This window comes from Hemicordylus capensis, chromosome 1, assembly GCF_027244095.1.
Source record: "Hemicordylus capensis ecotype Gifberg chromosome 1, rHemCap1.1.pri, whole genome shotgun sequence".
Lineage (NCBI taxonomy): Eukaryota > Metazoa > Chordata > Lepidosauria > Squamata > Cordylidae > Hemicordylus > Hemicordylus capensis.
Window position 1 is genome coordinate 312,137,859 of NC_069657.1, and position 16,342 is coordinate 312,154,200.

A 16,342-nucleotide genomic window follows, 5' to 3' on the forward strand; every position below is an offset into this window, starting at 1 on the left:
GCGCAACACACACACACTGCATTAGGGGATTCCCCCAAAAGACAGGCACTCTACATGCCCGTCTCTGTGTTTGGCTGGGCTGGAAGCAGCCTGTGCTTGCACACGAGCAAGTAGGTGGGGGTAAGGGAGCACTTGCTCCCTTAACCTCAACTAACAGCTGGGGTAAAGAGTGGAGCTAGGTGGCACTGCACTGCCAGGATCAGGCCCGATCCCCGCGGTTCTCATGTGCAGCCTAACCCGGACTGGGTGTCCCTAGCCCAGGTTAGGCTGTGCATGAGAACAGACTTTCTCTTCCTAGGAAGAAGCAGTTATTCACTTATTCATGCATGCATGCATTCATTCATTCGATTTCTATACCACCCTTCCAAAAATGGCTCAGGGATGTTTACACAGAAAAATAACAAATAAATAAGATGGATTCCTGTGCCCAAAGGGCTCACTATTTAAAAAGAAATGTAAAAAAAAGACACCAGCAACCGTCACTGAAGGTACTGTGCTGTGGGTGGATAGGGCCAGTTACTCTGCCCTAAATAAAGAAAATCACCACGTTAAAAAGGTGACTCTTTGCCAAGAGCAGGGGTTATATAGGATAAGCTACATGTTGCAAATCTGCCCATAGTGCTCTGCAAACCCAAAAGTGAATCCGAATTCCTCCTAATGAAAAATTAATTAGTGGATGTGGTGTTTTAGCCTTCTTTTGTTACAAAGTAAAGTAATGTTCCAAATGTGTCTCTGCAATCACAGACATCAGGGTGAATCCATAATGTACATCTCCCTATATGAGGATTGCAGGTATCACTTATGTTGAATTATGTGAAACTGCATTCAGAGATTAGTTGTCATTTATCATTGCCTCATATGACATTGGGCAATTATTGGGAGGCAAACTGGTACATGATAAGGCTATCTTGCATTTGCACTCGGAGAATGTGGTATGAACTCTATAAAGCTTAAGCTTTTGCAAATAAATGCTGAAACTCTCTCAACTTTAAGCCACATTAGCGTAACTATAACTTTCATCTGAGATATCAGTTCTAGACCTCATAGAATCTTTTTGTTGTTGCTTTGCTTAGGTAGCAGGAGGTAAATTCTCTCCAAGTCGTATGGTGATATTATTCGGCTACAGTAGTGTGATCACTGTGCAATGTAGTGGGGAATGAAGGAGAAAGGAGTCTTGGAATGGTGAGGCCTTGCAATGGGGGAAAATTCTATGTTCTTACTCTATATCCATACACCCCTATCAAAGCAGTTTAAAAGCACGGCATTAGGGTAGTAGTTGCAGCATAGCGTAGCAGGCTTGGCAATAGCCCAGGAACAGACCACTGTCGGTGACCCTCCCTGTGTTGGCCACACCCCTTGCCCCAGCATCACAGGCACACTGATGTAGGGGTGTGGTCAATGCTGTGCAAGAGCGCTGCTCAGTCCTTCAGTCCTTTCCAGCGGGCTGGTGCTTTGTTTGTCAGCTGGGTGCTTTCTTTCCCTTGCTCCCACTGAAGGAGAGCAAGGAAGCATAAGAAGCACTCAGTGGCTGGAAGGAACTATTTCTCCCAGCCACAAGAGCTTTGTTTGCCTGCTGGGTGTTTTCCATGTTTGTGTATTCTTTATTTTTCTGTGGAAACTGCTTTGAGAACTTTGTCTGAAGAGCAGTATAAAAGTATCCGTAGCAGTAGTAATAGCAGTAGTAGAAGCACCATTGCCATTGGGAGAATTAAAAGGTCATTGAAAAGGGAACGAGGAAAGATAAGGTTGGATGGAAGCATTGTAATTATTTTGTTTGGGAAGCTACAAAACCTCTGATCTAATATTTTTGTTAATGATCACTGTTCTTTTTTTCCCCTTCAGTTAAAGAAGTGCATGCTCAATTTTAACTGATTCCTTTCTCCTCTATGATTGATGCCTTTGTCATTTCGTGTATAAATAAATTACTGTGGAGTATGATCTTTGTTTGGTTTGCATAGTTTCCTTCACCCTATAGCTGAAGAAAATGAATCAAAGTCATGATGGTCTCTTTGGTTTCACATTTCTCCCGAGAATGTAATTTCCTACCAAAAGGAAAAGGAAAAGGAAACCAGGAGAGAGAGAAAAAAATTTCCCCTTCATATCAAAATCCATTTCAGCCCCTTCTAATTTTAGCTCTCTTTGCAAAACCAATCCTGTAATTAAAACATTGGCAGATGAGAATATTATAGAGCCACTTCTAGCAAGCACTATTGTTTAACTTGAGAACACTGTGTCTGCCAGTTCATTTGAAGTCTGCTGTTGCATGGTGAAATAATCAAGAGATGGACAGAGATGGTGAGAGTAAATGGCATCTGTGCAAATTATCTTTTCAGGCTAGGTTTTTAATCTTGGGATTTGTCAATATGCTTTGATGCATTTAATGCCTTGGCCACTAGTAGTTTTATCTGTGGCAGAGCCCCAAAGGGGATGTTTTATGCAAACCCTTTTTAGCAGAACTGGAAAGCTCAATTTGGGTAATTTTGGGAGGAAATGTATTAAAATGGAGGGTGGGGGAGTATTCACCCATGTAGAGCAAATAAACAATTTCATTTGTGCTTTCCATTGGCTTTATTTGTCCTCAATGATGTCATCATACAGCCAAATCTGATTGATTAGTTGGCACAATTATGTCATCACATTCACTAAATGTACCCTTTTTACTGGTAGAAGCTCTAACTAACTCTTTAAAAAATGGTACTGAAGGAGCAACAACAGAAACAGTGGCAATAAAGAGCAGCAAATAGGTTTTGGAGTGGGGGAAGGGGAAGCAATTAACCTTAAGGGGACGTTCAGCAAATATATCCCACCCTAAACGCTCTGATTTTGGGCCTGAAAATCAAATCCAGAAGACATTTTGTGCTATTCTAATTCTACTTTACCTTCAAAGGATTTTCAAGGTTTTCTCATACAAACTGAGATATCCATGTGTGGAGGAAAAATACCTATTCTATTCTGTCTCTGAATTTTGAATTTTGCTGACCTGCTATACAACCAAGCAATTTGTGGCTTGGATACACTGGAAAGAAAGCATATTCAAATCAAGGATACATTGAAGACAATGTAGTTTTACATCTGCATTACAGTCCTGCAAAAGTAACCAATCTAAGTCTTATATGGGAATATCCCATGAGGTGTGCTTAATGTTTTCTAGACTGCACCCAAAGAATTATCAAAATAAATCTCTAGCAATTGGAGGTTTAATCCTGACACAGCTTTACTATTCATGTTATCACTAATGCTACTAATAGTAGTGTATGTATATGTTCCTAGCTTTTCAACAGACATTTCTCAATGCAGTTACATAGCGAAAGAGATAAGTAAATAGTTCTCTGTCCCAAAAGGGCTCACAATCTTTTGTAAAAGGACATTAGCAACTGCTATTTGAGAGGTGCTATGCTGGGCTGAAGAGAGAGAATTCATTTCCCCTGCTAAATACAGAGAACCATGACTAAAGTGCCTCTTTAGCAGAGCTAATATTACACAACTTATTTTCTTTACAACTTTTACAGAAACACTAATCATGTATAGAATTTAAAGTATCGAACATTTAGATTTTGAAATACAGAATATTTATGTTGCAAGTCCTGATGTTTAAGTTTTTTAAAAGTAAAATTCTTTTCAAGTAAAAAGTGCTTTACTTTCATTTTAAACTGGTTTGCAAAGTTGCACGCTTGATGGAAGCTGCACACTTAATGGAAGAAGATGAACATCCCAGATATAAGGAATGTACTATTCTTTGGTCAAGGGTATTCAATGGCCGTGCTCCCCTGCTATAACGTCCAGACAAAATTAAGTGATGTTGGTGTGGGAAAAGGGGTAGAGGTTTTCTTCCTCTCCTCCAGCAATAACTGAACTTAGGGGCACCCTTCAGAAATAATGCGGAACCATGGGTCCAGTGGACCCACAGTTCCATACCCCCTCCCCCCACTCTCCCATCCGCTTTGGATGTGCAGGAGAGGCAGGGGAGCTGGCTATGTGGGCTTCCTTCTTGACAGAAGGACAGTCTACACAGCCAATCAGGCTGGAGTGAGGGAGGAGCTTCCTCCCTCAACTCCATCTCTGTGGAGATGAAACTGTGGTGCGGGTATTCAGTTGTAATGCTGGCACCACAGAACCAGAGTTGGAGGAGGGAAACCGTGGGTCTCTTCTCTCTTTTAACTCCGGTTTCCCGAATTCAGACCTGCATCCAAGGAAACCAGAGGTGACGGGACCTCCAGTTTTCTGTTACATTGGAATTCGGCAATGGTCACTCAATGAAGCTGACTGACAATAGATTTTGAAGATGCAAAGCAGACAGACTTCTTAACTGAATGCACAATTAACATATGGAATTCATTATCACAACTTGTGATGATGGCTTGCCGCTGGTTTAGGTAGCTTTAAAAGTGGGTTAAAGTCTATGCATAGAATTTAGGACTATCAACATATATTAGCAATGAAAGTGAAATGAAACCTTCATCTTCAGAGAGAGTATGCCAGTGAATACCAGTTGCGGAGGTGACAATGGAGGGGGCTGATGTTTTCATGGACTTTGCAGAGACATTAGACTGGCCACAGTTGGAAACAGTTGGCTGGATTGGATGGACCATAAATCTGAGATTCAGTTGAGTTCTTCTGTTGTTGTTGTTGTTGTTAAAAGCTTTCTAAATGCAGTGTTGGTGTTTCTGTAGAGTAGAAGGCAATGAAGAGTGAGGGAGCCTAAAAGGAAAAAATACCAAGCAGCTAATCTGAAATACAATTTGCATAGCAATCCAATTTTAAAAAACAAACAAAACCCTGCAGTATCAGAAAAGTGCTATGCCTACTCAATCACCAGACCCGATTGTATTGGGAGGGTGTTAACTTGCAAGGGAATCTGAGATGTGAACCTTTAAGTTATGAGCTTGGTGGGAAACTAGTCTATATTAGTTACAGCATTCAGCTGTTCTGCTCTGAAAGGAAGCAGCAGCTCAAGAAGCAACATCACTGCTTTAGACACTGCCATCTAGTGATTGGAACATTGCACTGAATTTCCTACTCAGAAATGGGACATTGTCAGATAGTTCACTATTTCAATTATGATTTTCTGAGTGAAATTTAAATAACTTAGGCTTCACTCCTAAGTATTCTTACTAGGGTGTAAGCCCCAGTTAGCTCAGTGGAACTTCCTTTCAAGTAAACATGTACAGAATTATGCTGTAAGAGAAACTGTAGAAGATCAAACTGTGGTGAGCTGAGTGTATTCTAGTACTCTTTCACGGACATTTCTTTGCTTTTTCCTATTAAATTTAAATGTGAAATGTTTCAGTATTGGCAATTTAGTTCATATTATTCTAGCAATGGGAGGAGAGCTGGTCTTGTGGTAGCAAGGCTGAATTGTTGCCTTTCCTATACTTGGTCTGCCTTGGTTTGCATTTGGATGGGTGACTCGAGTGCTGCAAAATGTTCCCCATAGGGCAGGGGTTCCCAGACTATAAGTGTTGCCTGCTTGCCCATTTCTTTAGTGGTTTGGGTGGTAGGTAGCACCCAGCCCACGTTGGTGACCCTAGGAACTACCCATGGGGGACAATGGGATTCAAGTTCCCCATTGTTTCCCATGGCTGAATCACTCAAATCAATTTGAGGTGATTCGTCAAAACAGCCAACAATGGCCACTGTTTTGACAAATTGAAGTATTTTGCTATTCAATTCAAGCTCAAATCGAATCACAAAATCTGATGTGTGCGCACATCTCTACCCATGGCAACACTTGATTTGTATGATATATTTTATTTATTTATTCGATTTCTATACCGCCCCTTCCAAAAGTGGCACAGAGAAATAACAAATAAATAAGATGGATCCCTGCCCCCAAAGGGCTCACAATCTAAAAAGAAACATAAGACAGACAGCAGCAACAGTCACTGGAGGTATTGTGCTAGGGGTGGATAGGGCCAGTTACTCTCCCCCTGCTAAATAAAGAGAATCACCACGTTAAAAGGTGCCTCTTTGCCAAGTTAGCAGGGTTGATAACAAGCCAACCAAGAAGCAAGGAGATTGCAAGCCAATCAGAAGCCGGTGCCAGAAAACCAATCAGCATGGGAAAAACAGGCTTCCAAAATGGCAGTTGAAATGGCAAAACGTTTCATTCGAAATGGGCTTGTTCCACTCCGAGTTTGAAACAGGCTCTTTATTTAAAGAATGTTCTGTTTTGAGCTTGAAACATTTTGCTGTCGAAACGTTCTGCACATCCCTAGTAAGTACCTACATTCCAGACAGTAAAAGCAGGGCGATAAGCTGATTCACCTATCTGTAGAAGTGAGAAGCCTAGTCTTCTGTTTACAAGGATATCCTGTTATTTTATGTCCTGACAACTGTTTACATACAGCCAATTTTCCTGGCTGCTTCCCAGAAGACAAAGCCCTTGCAACCTGCAGAACAATGGAAACCGCTCACAGAGCAAAATGCAGAACAAGGTGGGGCAGAGATACATATAAACTGTGCCTTTGAAGTAACAGACAGCAATGAAACATTTCATCTTTTTTATCTTCAGTTATCATGCAGATTAAACACTGTGCCAATGTACTGCAATAACCTCTTTCCCTCACCTGTTTAATTCAATTTGTACAGCACATAGCAAGTGATGAAGCATCTTCTTTTCTTGGAGTGAACAGAGAATTCTCAGGCCAGTAGGCAGGGGAACATTATTTAAAATATTTCTGTTTTGCCTGCTAACCAAAGTTCTTGAGGTAGCTCACAAAATGTTTTTAAAAACAATAGAAACAGACGTTAAGCTGTTAAAGTCCTTCTCTGGACTGGGCTTCCTCACTCAGGCTTCTGATGATGTCTTTTTTCACTCTTGAAGGCACAAGAGGCCCTGAGAGGAATTAAAGGCCAAGAACTTACAAGGTGCCCTCAGAGGTTCCAAATGCTTTTCTGGCTTCCAAAATGGCAGTTGAAACTTCAAAACGTTTCTTCTGTTGGATCTCTGGACTGATAAAAGGGTTGTGACCAAAATTTATCCAAAGTGAATGTCATGGGCATGCTGGAAGACTCCGAGGAGGAGTTGGAGGGGGGGATGGAGCTGATAGCAGAGGAGGGTGGGTCCTACGCATGGGGAGTCAACGATGAGTTAGAACCAGGTGAGGCCGCTCTTGTGGAGGAGGCATGACTGGTCTCAGCTGTGGAGAGGCGCCGGTCCAAAAGACAGCAAGAGTTAAGGCGCCGCATGCGTAGACCAACAGGCAAAGCTGCTGACTCAGGAACTCTTGATTAACAGCACCGGGGGTCATCCAATTTAAGATGACTCTACCACAGCTACCCTGCTGATAGCAACATCAGTTTCCTGTGAGCTAATCGGCTATGTTCGTGTATTGCCTTGACTGTGTTTGGACCCTGAACTCATCGTCATCAATTTTATTACAGCCATTGGCCAGCAAAAATAGAAGTAACAAATATGTCCAATACAACAATCAATAAACAATGCTAAAACACAATCAAACAAAATACAATCGCTCATAATAAATTACTTAAAAACAATAAACAGCTCTCACAATTAAGCAATATAGAAAAATTTAGCTACAATTTTTGTAATCTCAGAGCTTAAATCCGTGAGACAATAATATGTATAAAAGAGATCACATCTTCCAGGCAATTTGAGTAACAGAGGGGAAATAAGTTCTTCTCTGGCATCCCGATACAAAGAACAATATAGCAAAACATGGGTGACAGTTTCCAGGAGGCCAGCACCACAAGGGCAAAAAACCGTGACAGGATGATCTTTAGCAAACTTCCGTTCCAAAAAAGAAGAGGGCAACATGTTTAATCGGGCCCGAGCAAATGAAACCCGAAATTTAGAAAAATGCAGTGTTGTTAAATAATTCACACCTCTATCTCCCCAACGTGGCAAAATCCCAAAATGTAAAGGGAAGCAAGTCCTATTGGCAGAAGACATAAGTTCCTGCTGTTCAGTATCATGCAACCGGAGAAATAATATTTCCTTCACCTTATTATATGCCCAAGTGAGAAGTTCTGAAGGAGAAAGGCCCAGCTGCATAATTTTGTTATTTACATATGTTAGCCAAGGGTTAGGATAAGAATCTACCCATAAATATTGGAAAAAAGAAAATTCCTGAATCTCTTAACAAAGTTTACTCCATCTAGCAAAAGAAAGCTCCCAGGCTTTACAGGCTATGGAGAAAGACCCAGATTCCAAGCATGGACCCTGAACTGTGTTGACCTTGCCAGTGGATTTTGCTTTGGACTCTGTTGAATTGATTGGATTGACTTGGACTGGCCCTGGTTTGGAGAATTCCTTTCTGTAAGACTTTGCTGTTATACTTCTGCCTGCCTGTTTTATGCTCTGTCTGGCTAGCCTGACAGATTTACAACAGTGAAATCTGAAAGAGAATCTCAGGATTCCTCCAAGGAGAAACTGAAATTCAAGGGGGAATTAAGGTTCTTCTCAGGGAGAAACATGGGAGAATTTTATCAGATTGTTCACATCCTGTGGTAGGCATTAAGGGAAATACCACAGCCCTGGAAATGGCTAACAAAGTAGACAAATGTTCAGAGTCCCTCTCAGCAGGGCTTCCTCACATGATTGCCAGATGATGTCTCTTCATGACAGCATTAGAACAAAGTGCTTCAGTTTAACTGAGTAGCTTCCTGAAGGGAAGCTGATTTGGAAGAGAGGTGAGGAGGAGACTCCACTTAGGAACAAATGCATTGCAAGATTCTGAATTGACCCAACTAGAAGATGACTTTGAATGTAAGACGAACCCTTAAAATGCAGGTTAAATATGGGCTTTACCTATATTTATCTGAAAGAAGAAGATTCTGAATTTAAAATTAACCTCGCCCCGCCCGCCCCCGCCCCCAGGTTTCCAGCATCCAAGAACTTGGGGACAAACCTAGTCTTAAACTGAGGTACATACAGTATAAATACAGTATAAGCTCCTTTCAGGTGTTCAGAACATAGATAATTATCTTCATTCAGTGTTTCAGTATGTTTTGATCTTCAATCAAAAAGAGGGCATTTCAGGAGCAGGCTCTGCTTTCAAGTAACACACGTCCATCAGGGTGTATGCAGATGGCCCCCATGCATGTGCCCTCTACACATCCACCTTCTGCACAGAGGCACTCTTTTGCAGTTTTAATAAATACATATAGGTCTAGAGGAAAAATTGTATTAGGCGGTAGAAAAATGCAATATATAAATAACTGAAGGAATGGCAATAAAATACTCCTTCCAGTATAGGAACATGGGGACTTTGCACTAAGGCGAAGATGTGCAACTTTGACTTATAACTATTGCTGAGCACGCCTATCATCCCTGACTACTGAGCACTGTTTGCTGAGGCTGATAGGAGGAGTTGTCCAAAGACAGCTGGAGGGCTGACATTGTGCACCCCTGCTAGGGTGACTAGATGCAAAAAGGTACAAACCTCCTTTGTCTTAGGGAATGCCAATTTCCTCCCTCCTGTGTGTTGTCAAGTTGCAACTGACACCCTCTTCTACACAACACAGGCACAGTTCTTTCCTCCTTTGTATCTGGTTGCTTAACTTTATCCCAAGAGCAGTTTTGAATCCTTATATGAACCCTCTCTCATTCTCTTGATTTGGGGATAGTCCCTATGTGTTTTTCCCCCCTTTATAGGAGTGTGTATAGGTATTCAAAGTCTGACGCACTCCCTAGGTTGCTGCTGCTGCTCCTTCTGCCTTCAGTTTATAGCCTGCATCAAGTGATTCATTCAGTAGACAAATTAGAGGGATTTCGTTCCGGAGCAGCCAACATGATTAAGGGGGTGAAGGAGCTGACTTATGTCACGGAGAAAGATTAAAAGAGATAAATACAGTACACAGAGCTGGCTAAGCAAAGAATAAGCCAGAAAGGAAAGGAGGATACTGTAAATATTTGCAAGATTTAAATATGAAGGACTGGAAAACGTGTTATTTAAATGAAACACCAACTAGTCAAATGAAACAGTTGAGAGCAGAGAAAAAGAGCAAACTCTGCAAACTGATACTTCTAAAGGTACCGTTTCAATTTCATGTGCCAGATCATTTCTAGAGCAAAAATTAATGATGAGATAGTTTTGAAAGTAGCATTTTTCTGTCCACAGCTATGATCAATCTGTTCAGACTCCTGGTAGTGGAAAACAGGGGCGTAACAAGGCTGGAGTAGGCCCAGAGACAAAATTTTAAAATGGGCACCTCGCTGATAAACACACACACACTTCACAATATTTGGTCATGTGACTTGCCTCTGGGGGCCCTTCGAGGCGTGGGGGCCCCCAGGCAGCCGCCTCCCCTTGCCTAATAATAGTTACGCCCCTGGTGGAAAAAGTGAGTTGTTCTGAGTGTATATAAAAATTATGGGCCATAGCAGCATGTGGGAGCAAAGACTAGTTTTAGCAGAATAAGAAAAAGTGGACAAATTTAATTCATTTATTTATGTTCCAAATTTGTTGACCTACCCAAACTTCCGTCTCTGGGCAGTTTGCAACATACAACAGTTTAGAAATAAAAAGCTTAAAAAAATTGTTTGATATCAAATGCATTTCCAGCAGAAATTGCAACTTTTACTCTAGTTCCTCTAGACATACCTAAAACAGCTGCAGTTAGACACATGAATAGACCAGGCCAGGTTTTTTTTCTAATCAGTTGGCAATACTACTTGAGTTTAGAGCTCTACATTTAGCACAATGAAAACAAATATCATGGAGAAGATACAGAAGAACATAATGAAGCTGTTGGGTCTGCGGGGAGAGCGGGCTTAGACAATCAAAGGGCAGCCCTGGGGTGGCCGAATCGACCGCCCACACGACTGCCAGCTCCGTCACGGCCGCCCACCTGACTGCCAGCTCTGTCATGGAGCTGGCAGGGGCTGCACGGATTGGAGGCCACATGGCCCCCAGAAGTCCCAGGATGCCCTGCATGAGCATGCAGGGCATCCTGGAGAGACCCCCGAGCCTGGGAGGCTGCTTATAGCTTCCCGGCCAGGGGTCTACTCATGCGTCACCACGCACCGCAACAGCACCCGAGCAAAGAAATGAAGTTAATGGAGTGCTTGCTCCATTAACCTCCTCTAAGGGGAGGGTGTTCTTGGTGGGCTAGCTGCCTTGGGAGCACCGGGCTCGCCTGCGAGCCCAGTGGTTCCCACAATCGATGGAAAGTGGGCTAAGGGAGCTTAGCCCGCTTTCCATTGATCGTGGGAATAGCCTCAGTTTATTTCAATTCAGCATAATGTGCATTTTCTAATTACTATTTAAAGTACAGAGTCTTAACATCATATGCAAGAGCAGTATGACCCTTTTTACCCTTTTACAGTGGCTCTTTTCTTTACCCCATCAACCAACCTCCTCTCTGCGGATACATTCTCCACCTCATTCCCTCTGGGACTGGGACATTTTATGGTCATCTCATTCAATCTGAGAACAGATTTCCACAGACTACTACTGAAACTTTCAGAGCCAAGCTAGAAGTGGTGACAGGAGGCCTATCTTCTAAAGCCAGAATTGGCCCTGATCGTGTAGGAAGTGAGGGGTGGGAGCATCTGATTCAAAGAGCAAAATGGATCTAGGTAAAGAGAGCAAACTCCCCACCCCTGCCTGCCTGGTGCTTACTGGTCATTATAGTGTCCATGGTTTTTCTTTCAGCAAGGGTCTGGATTAGGAGGGAGCCCAGCTGGAAGGAAAGTGCTCAAGGAACAAATCCACAGTGTGGTAAGCTAGGGGCCAGAAGAGGGTTCACCCGGATGCCCCTTTTGCTTTTTAAGCTGGACTCCCTGCATGACTGGGCCACACCCAGGTTTAAACACCTCTGATTATGCTGGCTGACATGCTGCACGTGTCAGAGCTGCAACACTGCACCCCAGGGCTTCTGCGGACTTCAGAGCAAGCCCCGACACTGTTCTGCAGCAGCAGATGCAGAAGAAACTTCTCCCCACTCAAAGCTATGGGGAAGCCTGCAGAACACATTGCTTCCACATTACAGGGCACGGCATTAGGACTCTGTAATGCTGCACGTCATCTCATCTGCTGCCACCCTAACTACGTTGACCCTAACAGCATGTCTACAATCATTCTTATCCGAATTGTCACCACACAAAAATTGTGTGACTGAATGAAATACACCTGACTCGTTAATTGACTAACACAGTGTTACCCAACTTTTTTCATCCTGGGGCACATTTAGATTTTAAAAGGGGGGCACATTGCCTTCCACAACACGGACACCTCTTTTTTGTTGCTGCTGCAGAAGCAAAGCCAACATATGACATATATAGATATAGGCTCGGTTCAGACAAAATATGAAACCATAGGTCCCTTCACCTCCGATTTCTCTAACCGAACATCCAAACCTGGGGAACTACAGTTAAAGGGGGAAATGGACCCAAGGTTTCCCTTCCCAAACTCCATTTGTCACCTTCATTTATCTTTAGGTTTCATTGTCCCAACTTCCAGTTTGCCTGTGGCAGTGATACATTCGAACATGGCACTGCTGTTACCCTTCTAACAGAAGAGGGAGGAAGTTCCTCCTTTGTTCCCACTGCTGTTGGCTGTGTGGGCTGTCCTTCAGAAAAGAAGGGACCCCGCACAGCCAGCTCCACTACCGCTCTGCAGTCTCACTGCCTGCAAAGAGGCCCTTCTCCCCAATGTTGGAATGCAGACGGGAGAGCGGAGGGAAGCGGGGTGAAGAACTCATTGGACCCAAAGTTCCATATTAGGCCATATATTTTCACTTCCCTTCTCTTTCAGAAATAGCTCAAAGGGAGCAAGTCAGCTCAAAAAGCAGGGGGCTTAAACTGTCCACTTTTGGAGTCAACTCGCTCACTTATGCACCAGAAGGAATGCATATTTCCTGGTGCATTATGGAATGAGTCAGCTCCAATAGCAGCAAGTTTAAACTCCCTGCTTTGGGAGTGACTCACTACTTTATGCATCTTTCACAGTGCAATATGGAATGAGTCAACTCCAAAAGCAGAGGAGTTTAAACTCCCTGCTTTTGGAATTGACTCAGAATGCATCAACATGGCCCCCCATTTGGGAAACACTGACCTGGCCGGGAGAAAGTGACTTGTGGAATTTTGAGCAAAGGCAGTTGTCTGGAAAGAAACTTCCCAGGCGTCTCTTAACTGGCAGCCCTGCAACCTACCTACCTCCGAGATCTGGAGGGAGATGGGGAACAGATACGCTTCTGGGCCAAAATAGGTTGTGAAAAATAACCCCAAGGAGCTTCTTTCAGACAGTCAGAGGCTCTCAGGAAGTCTCTGATATTTAGAACAATCCTTTTAGAACTGTCCCTTTCAGATATCTTCTTGACATTATAATTTCCTTGGTGTTTAGAGGTCATCTTGAGCGAAGCGTAGTCCCTTTGCCTTCCTGCAGGAGATACATGACAGTTTTTGTCCAGAGTACAAGCAGGTGCAGCTTGAAATCCTATCTATTTCCCCTGGGAGAATATCTGTGCCACCACTCCACTTCTGGAAATTGACAAGTTAGGAGATGTTCCAGTGCAATGGGATCAATTTATATCCAAGAAGCTTCTTAAAGTCTTCTGGGATCTTCTGAACTTCTCCCATGTTAGCCTCTCTTATGTTATTCTGAAAGGTTAAATATTCTAGAGTTTGAAAATAGAACAATATACCTGCATCTGTTGCTTATATCTGTTTTTGTTGCTCAAGTAATGTCACATTCTCACCCACAATGAGGTCATTGGCTTTAGTTAAGGCTCTCAGCTCTTCAGTTGCCCAGTGTCAGCCTGTTCTTGCTAAAGTCACAGTATGGGAGCTATGCTAAACATGGCACTGGCCCTAACACATTTAGTTTCTCTTTATAAAATAGCTTTAAAAGTGCTGATCCAGATTGGATCTATAGGACTGTGGCACAGCAATGGGGCAGGTGCATTACATCCGGGTGGCTCGCCAATGAGGTGAGGGCAGGTGACAGCCTTAGACAGCACCTGGGCCCTGGGCTGTGGGTGCAGGCATCCTGCTCTGCCCACCCCCTACCCCCACTAGAGGTTGTCGCCACATCTGCCTCAATGCTTGCTTCTCCCTGCCAGTGCTGCTGCCACTGCCTGTCAACATTTCCAAGCTGGCTAACACAGCACTAGCCAGCTAGGAAATACTGATAAGCAGTGCATGAGCCTTGATGCCAGCCACACCCCCTTGACACCAGCACATCAATGTCAGCAGGCATGGCTGGCATCAGAGCACACATAACCCATCAGAGGCCAGATCAACCACCCATCCACCCAAAAAAGGGTCATGCAAAAAACAAACAACAAAAAAACACCTGGTAGGTAGGCCTGGCCACCTTCACTGTAGCACTTGCTTGCAGCCTGCTGGAGCAAAGTCTACCTGTCCAAGAAAGAGAGCTGGTCTTGTGGAGGTAAGCATGACTTGTCCCTTACCTAAGCAGGGTCTGCCCTGGTTGCATATGAAAGGGAGACTAGAAGTGTGAGCTCTGCAAGATCTTCCCCTCAGGGGATGGAGCCACTCTGGGAAGAGCATCTAGGTTCCAAGTTCCTTCCTGGCATCTCCAAGATAGGGCTGAGAGAGATTCCTGCCTGCAACCTTGGAGAAGCCTCTGCCAGTCTCTGTGGACTATACCGAGCGAGATGGACCTATGGTCTGACTCAGCATATGGCAGCTTCCTTTGTTCTTATATAGGCTGAAAGTTCAAGGTGGAAACATTACAGACGCTGAAACATTTACCCAGACTTCATCCTGAGCTGAGTTTTTCCAGATCTGATTCTTCAGCATGACGGGAGGAGGGATACTTTCTGAGACAGTGATAAAAGTAGAATACTTCATCTCATATATTTACCCAACCTAAATTACAGACTATCTCTGCAGTAGACAGCAAAGAACTGCACTTTAGAAACAGAAGACTCTGGCCTTCAAATGTAATATCACTACATAAAGATGGAGTCATGCCCCCTTTATTTTTCTCGCTGCCCTTTCCAACTTTGAACAGACTGTGTGAAGACAGGATCCCTTCACAGGAAGATGGACTGAATGCTTATTGAGGGAGAGATTAGCTCACCCTTGAGGTCTGCTCAAGAAATATTCCACACTACAGAGCAGCACTAAAATTTGCAACTGATTGTCAGACAGATACAGAACACGTTGCATGGAACTAAGCACCAAATAGCAACAATAGGAATCAACAGGTTGTGCCTTTTCTCAAGGAGGTTTTTCACACCCAGAATGGAGCAGGGTGCATTCACATATTGCCAAATTTACCCCCAGGTCTCTGTGAGCTATCTGGGAGCACTTCACAAACAATCTGGGTTTTTAATTGTACATTAGAATGTAGCCCGATTTATATCTGGGGCGGGGTGGGGGGGAATCAACTTTTTGTCTTGGTTTTGTGGGGCAACTCACAGTAAAGCCTCTCAGTAAACCTATAGTAAAGCCTGCTGTCTAGGAAAGCTCAAGGCAGGGAAATGTCCATGCTGAAAGGAACTTAGATAAGTTCCAACTGATTTGGAAAAGTTTATCAGTATTTATTTTTCCTGTCTTTGTAGGTTCACACCTTACTTGTCTTCATTCACAAAGATTACTAGAACATAGAAGCTATCCATTCTTAGAAAATAATCTGGTTGGACCAAGCACAGGATTTGAACCAATGCTTCCCTGAGTTCAGTGGAGCTTGGTAATGCTCCTATACTTTGTTCTTGAACAGGTATGTACCTAGGGTTGCCACATTTGCCGAAGATAATTTCTGGACACAACTGTCGGGTGGGGGGCACAAATTTTAAAACCCTACTTTTTTTGCTGGTGACAACAAAAATTGTTCCACAGTGGAGCTTGGTGGCTGTTTCACACATTTTTTCTTCCAACATTCTTTGCAAAGAAGAGGGTTAGGAGAGCATATTTGTTTTGGGAGCAGTAGCTGGAAATGCAGCTTCTGCAGAGCTTCATTGTTCATGTTGTAACAATGTTTTAAGGCCTATTGCTCTTGCATTTCTTCCTGCTACTCTACACTGGAGATATCTATTGGCTAAGACGGACCCTCACAAACCCAAGAACATGAGTGTTCTAGAGAGAAGCGGGAACCCAACAATGCCACTAGAGAAGTCAGGGCTCTTTCTGTCATCATACTCCACAGCTAAACCCAGAGACCCACTGCCACTCTCACTAACTCTAGAGATGATCCAGAAAGGAGAAGGGGGGTTACTGAGTCATATGTAGGTAGCCAACCTAGCCAATTGGTAGCACTGGTGTCAGAGAAAGGGTAAGAAGGGTAAGAACATGTATCTACAATGTCTGGAGAACAGCACCAGAAGAATGGATAAACAATTTTAAAGCAATCTTCCCACTTAAATTCTTGGACATGAAATGAAACATGAAGCAACACTTTCCCTACATGCT

The 16,342-nt window shown here is 43.3% G+C and overlaps 1 long non-coding RNA gene across 7 annotated transcripts in view; it reads left to right on the forward strand.

Moving 5' to 3' along the window:
- LOC128348195 (uncharacterized) overlaps nucleotides 1-16,342 on the forward strand; it is a 57,558-nt gene that overhangs the window by 24,673 nt on the left and 16,543 nt on the right. For all 7 annotated transcript variants that reach the window (XR_008318063.1, XR_008318019.1, XR_008318001.1 and 4 more), the window contains exon 2: nucleotides 15,496-15,653. This is a non-coding gene — a long non-coding RNA (uncharacterized LOC128348195). The remainder of the gene's footprint in view (nucleotides 1-15,495; nucleotides 15,654-16,342) is intronic.